A 6,193-nucleotide genomic window follows, 5' to 3' on the forward strand; every position below is an offset into this window, starting at 1 on the left:
GGGGTGTGGGAGATGCGGGAAGAGACTGGACAAAAATCGTGCACCTATGGATGAGGACAGTGGGTGGGGAGTGAGGGCGGAGGGTGGGGTGGGAGCTGGAAGGAGGGGAGTTATGGGGGGAAAAAAAGAGGAACAAATGTAATAATCTGAACAATAAAGATTTAATTAAAAAAAATAAAAAAATTAAAAAAAAAGAAAATGGACTTAAATGTTTCATGAAAAACATTTGGGAATACTTCAGTTTAGAGATGCTAAATACTATAGTAGTCAGGTAATGTGCTCTCCTTATAAAGTTAAGATGAGCTTGTCTGGCAGCCAATGAAGAACTCAGCTTCACTCCAGACATAACATTTGGTATTGTCCATACTTTAGTACTCTGTTACTGTTGGCTTAGGTATCTTATGTTGTTGAAAGAAAAAAGGCTGGAAAATCCTCAATTTGCTGGTGAGGTAGGGAAATTCTGTTCATGCACAAACATAGATCTCTCTTCAATCTAAACTTGTATGCAACACCTTCAGTTTGAAGAGAACATTGTTTAGCATTATTTCCCAAAATACAGTAATATTCTGCATCCATTTCACTAATGTATTTAAAGAAAAGAAGGCTGGAGGAAGTTTTCTCCAAATACTGTTCTTAGATCTGAACCGGGAACTAGTTCTTAAAGGCCTCAGTCTCATCGTCTAAGTTATGATTTCACATGGCTTCCTCCATCAATGCCTCAGAGGCAGTGCTGTGCAGGAAGCAGGCTGAGGGCCCTGGAGGCTGGAGTGCCAGAGTAGCTGATCCCTGAATAAATCCAGATTTATTCAGTGTTCTGCACAGCCTTGATAGAGTAATCAGCGAGGTAGAGTCCTCCTATTAGGAGAGGTTCTGTTCTCCTGAGAAGCTCTTCATTACTGGATAGCAACTATCCAAAGATGTTCTGCAAACAGTCGTGTGTTCACTGCTGGAGCTGGTTTGCTGCCCTGCAGAAGCACGTGCAATGCAAGAAGACATGTGGGTTGTGGATCTTTCTGCTGAGTCAGCACAGAGCACTGCCTGCTAACAGCCAGCTTAAAGAATGCTGAAGTCATGTATCAGTGCACACCAGAACGATTCTTTGTGCCACAGAAAGGTCAACTAGTCGCTTAAGGGAGAAAGGCACATGCAACTGTTACTGCCCGCTCTTGATTTTCAGTTCCGGGTCGTGGATAGCTTATTTCAAATCCACTGATAGTCTAAAAACGATTTAACCACTTCCCTCACCAAACCTTTCCGTGAAGATGCTAACAAGCAACAAAACTGAAAATACTAATTTCACCTCTCCTCCATACCCTTTATCTGCCTGACGGGGCCAGAAGAGGATTTTGGATGTTCCCCAAATGAAAACTGAGTTTACAAACTGATGGCTCACAGGCCCACCCAGCCATAGAAGATGTGTTTCATTTGGCCTGTACTGTATTTCTTAAAAGTATTTGAATAAGTTGTCGACATCTAAACCTCAGGAAATTCCACATAAGATCTATGTTTCTGGTTTCTCTTACAATTCTGAAGATCTGGTCATCCTGGGCCCACATTCTCAAGTGATCCTGATGGACTGAGGCAAGGGACAGGTCTGTCCTCAGGCTGGATTTGGCTCCTGTCCTGACGGCCCTTGTTCCCACTAGCCCACTCATATCACTTTCATAACCTACTAGTCACTGTGGGCATTTGGGTTTGGGACCCCCCCCCCCAACACCAACCCCCCCAACAAGAGAAGGATCCCAGAAAAGGAAAGATTTTGCTTTCTTCAGATGTCATGGTGACACAGTCCCTATTGGTATGAAATTTGATCTACTAATGAACAATATTATCATATACATGCCAGAGTCCTGAACGCAGAAACAGGTCAAATGAGTTCCATTTAGGATTTCACTTTCGTGTCTAATAAGGAATAAAGACTATTTCAAACAAAGTTGGAGAAGTATAAGGAAAAGCACACTTAAATGGAAGATGGGTAACCTTATTTTTTACTCAACTCCCCTCCCCCCCATGATGATACCAGTTTTCTTACCTGCAGGTGGAAGTTAGTAGCCACCACCTGTCACCTCATTTAGCATTTGTTCACTTAACAACATCTATAGAGAGTGGTTAACATCAAGAGTTTAGAGTTTTACAAACATAGATATGCACTTGGCACTTCCTTTTTCCCATTTGTAAAACAAGAATAATAATAATAACAATAAACACCTCAGTGTCTGGTGTACTTTGAATACTCAGTCATTGTAAGCTTTTATCTATTTTTTTATTAAGTACAACCTGTTCACCACACTTTGTGCTAGGCCTTGGAAATATGATGTTTTTTTTTTTTTAGTAATTTCATACCAGGCTTCTAAATCTGAGGTCCTGGGCATTTAGGGGATCATCCCACTGCTATTTGAGCAGATCCATGACCTCCCTCCCAGAGAAGTGTACACACACAATAGGTTGCATAACATCCTGGGGGTTTGGGAGCCACTGATGCCCATCCATGGGGCCTGCTCCATTAGGTCCTCACTGGGTTGGTCACACAGGCTGTGGAAGCAGTGATTGTAGAGGAGGTGGTTCTGGAAGACCCAGAGCCATCCATAGGAACGTTAGGGCAGTTCTGTGTGAGGGGCTGAAGTGTACAGAGGTGAAGTGGGCAGTAAGGGGAATTTTAATGAAGACAACATCTCTTTATATTTTTTAGATAAAGAAGATATTCCTATAAGAACTAATGTAGTCAGAGCTAGCATTGTATATATGCCATGTATATAACAGTGGCTACTCTGGCACATGTTAAGTTCTGGAATTATCTTCTCGCCTGTGATCTTTTCACCTTCCCCCCCCCCCCCTAAATTGTGATTTGTCTTCCTGGATAGGGAAGCTGATTTCAGTATGTATTAGCCAGACCGTTGCTTTTGCACAGGGTTGCTGTGGTTTATTGTGCTTTTCCCTGTATTCTAGTCTTTTCCTAGTCTCATCAACCTGAAGTTCCCAATGTACACAGAACCAATTGCACATGGGACCTGATTATCGGTTGGTGACTCAGATGGGGCTCATCACTCTGGGCCACCTCTGCCCCTTAGGTTGGATGCAACACTTCATTATGTTCCCTCCAAAACAAATCCAACTGCAAAGTATTGGGAAAAAGGTAGGTTTTACTGAGGCTTTGGGAGACAGAATGAAAACAAAATTCACTGCATTTCACATCAAAATTCCCATTAGACAACCCTCAACTGCCAAAGCTTTTCCACAGGCTAGCCCCTCATCTTCCCTCTACTTTACCACCCCCCCGCCCCCCACCTCTCTTCTCATCTTGTAGCTTGTGCTAATTCAGGGAATGTAGCTCCCGACACTCCTGCAATTCTGCTTCCTCGTTGTGGTTATTTAATATTGCCTTGAATTATGAGAAAGCTTCTGTGCTGAGGAGGATGATTTTGTTTATACCGTGCAACAAGCAGCAAGCTCTCCTTAGTATTCATGTTATTTGTAGTGGGGTTGAAGTTTAAATAGCAAATATATCCTCCTCTCCTCCCCCGCACCAACCACAAATTTCTTTCTTCTTCACTTAATACATTAGAGGCATCCTTGGTGTTAGAACATGTAAACTCATCTCTCATTTTGAACAGCTGTGACGTGTGCCATTGTATACATGCAATATGATGTATTTAGCCATTCCTGGACATTTGCTTTTTTTTCTATTACAAACAATGCTGCAATCAAACTATTGCACACTTGTGTGACTATGTCTGTAGGATACAGTCCTGGAATTGATGTTTCTGTGTCATAAATATGTGCATTATAACATTCAGTAGATATTGCTGTCCAGAAATTTACCTTTTAACCAACTGTATAAAAGAGATTCTGTTTCAGTTTTTCATGAAATTACCTCATTTTATCTGTTTGTTTATTTATGTCCCACCTTGATTTGGGAAGGGTTTAAGATGGCAGGCAAGAAAATGTAAATTAGAAGTAGATAGAAAAGGAAAGTAGAAAATAGAGATGAAGACATAAAATGGACTGGTGAGTAAGGTTATAAAAATCCATGCAGATTCATTCTATCCCCAGGCAACCCTCAGGTTTGGCACTAAGCTTTCCAGCAGCCAGTGCAAAGAGGGGAAACTGATCCAATATGGGATCCATGACTGAAAACAAATCCATGGTGGCCTCATATACAAGGACATTGTACAGTGAGACAGTGTCTTCAGCAGTGTGACTTCATGTGAGCCCCATAGCATCCCTTTATCTGCCCCCCCCCTTTTTTTTTTACCAAAAACATGTTGCCGAAGAGCAGAGGCCTGTCTTGAGGCACACATGTGCTGATTATGTCAGGCGGCGAGCAGCCTGGCCAAGACTGATAAACCAACCCTTGCCTCCTAATGTGGCCAGATAGATAGCAGGGCGTTCAGAGCAGGCATCGTCACTTGAACACACAGACCTTCCTTTCTCCTAAAAGCTTCTGAGAATAACCTTGGGGGATGGGACTGGAAGCAAATCCAGGCCAGTGTCTGTAAGCCAGGTCAGGAAAACAGTCCTGAAGGGGCATTCCCAGGTAGGACGTGTGGGCTGCCTGCTTGATGAGCAGGCAGAGGGCCAAATGGATATGCTCTCCAGGCTGCCCAGGGCTGGGGACAAGGATCTCCAAAGGGAGCCAGGGGCTAGGGGCCACCTGTGCAAATTGAAGATGCCAAAGAATGGACTCCCGAAGTGGTCTGGGGCACTGCAGCTGTGGATCTTGGAGAAAGAAATAGGAGTGAGCTGAGTAAGCTGAGCTGGGTGGGGAGACTGGACAAATCAGCCACCACAGGTGTGGAGCTGGCAGAGAGCAGGTGGAGGATGTGACGAGGTCTAGACAGAGAGAAAGGAGAGTCAGCTTTGCATAAATCACCAAGGGACTGAGTCCCACGGCAGAGGGGCAGATGGTTCTGCAAGGAAACTCTGACCCAAAGCAGGGGGAGTAGAACTGGACACCAAGCAGTGGAGACGCTATAAGAGAGAGCTGGACTTGGACCTGCATTTGACAGCAGGGCAAATGGCAAGAAAGAGAGGGACTCCAAGGGTCAGGGCTGACAGAATATAAAACAGAAGTGATTGAGTCACATAGATTTTTGTCCCCAAGCCCCACTAAGCTGTGGATAATTTTACCCACAAGGTACCCACAGTGTGATATGGACATCCAGACATGTCCTGTTGAGGACTTACTGAGAATGTATCATGAGCAGGGGGTGGCGGGGGAGAGGGAGTAAAGAACAGCCCATGAATATAGAAGGGGAAATATCTTCCTTTGTCATTCCCTGGATGGCAAAGTAAAAGACAGTAAGGGAAAGTTAACCAAGGGGTAGAAAAAGAGAGGGGGGGGGGGAGATAGTGGAAACCTGATTGAAGGAGGGGTTTTTTTTGCGTATCAGCCTTGGAAGCCACAAAAGAGAGGGTTGTAAGAACAGCAGGCAGCTCCAAAGGGAGTAAAAGAAACTATTGGGACAGGCCTATTGGGAAGATAGTATGGCACGGGGAGGAAAGGAGGTACATTTTCCATTTAGAGAAGTTTGATCAATTAAATTCCTTAGGTGCATCCATGAAGGTTTGAGTTTTGAATCATCATGAGTTTTAGCCAGAATAGATGTTCTGGGTTTTAACTTTACTCACTTAGACCCAGATCCACTATTTAAAAGCCTACTTGCCCTTCACATCAGTCTACTATTAGACTACTTTTGCTGCTATACCTGGGAGAACGGCTTTCTCATCCCCATGTTCTGCATCTCTCCAGGTTGGTAATAAGAGCTTCCCGAGGTGTCTGACTTATTGCATTAAGGAATGTAACTGATGAGGAAATATGACCCCAGCTTAGGTTCTGGTATCATTCCAGTACAATTTTACCAGAATATTATACAAGTTAAAACATAATTTGAATTTACATATGGGGAAACACAAAAATGTAATAGTAAACTTTCAGTGTTAGAATCTAGAATAGATTTAAGAATGAATGTTAGCTAGATGACTTCAGCTGTCATGTGTAACTTAAATAGCTTCTCATTAAGACTTGTAAGTCAGGCAAAAATTAATTTATTAGATACATAGAAAACCCCAAAGACTCCATCAAAAAACTACTAGACCTAATAAATGAATTCAGCAATGTAGCAGGATACAAAATTAATACCCAGAAATATATGGCCTTTTTATACACCAATAATGAACTCACAGAAAGAGAAAC

General features: G+C 43.0%; 1 protein-coding gene across 1 annotated transcript in view; it reads left to right on the forward strand.

Moving 5' to 3' along the window:
- MARCH3 (membrane-associated ring finger (C3HC4) 3, E3 ubiquitin protein ligase) overlaps positions 1–6,193 on the forward strand; it is a 105,340-nt gene that overhangs the window by 6,861 nt on the left and 92,286 nt on the right. The window contains exon 3 of the mRNA XM_014547321.1: positions 2,958–3,133. The gene's annotated coding sequence lies outside the window, so the exon portion shown is untranslated. The remainder of the gene's footprint in view (positions 1–2,957; positions 3,134–6,193) is intronic.

This window comes from Myotis brandtii, unplaced genomic scaffold (genome assembly GCF_000412655.1).
Source record: "Myotis brandtii unplaced genomic scaffold, ASM41265v1 scaffold470, whole genome shotgun sequence".
Taxonomy (NCBI): domain Eukaryota; kingdom Metazoa; phylum Chordata; class Mammalia; order Chiroptera; family Vespertilionidae; genus Myotis; species Myotis brandtii.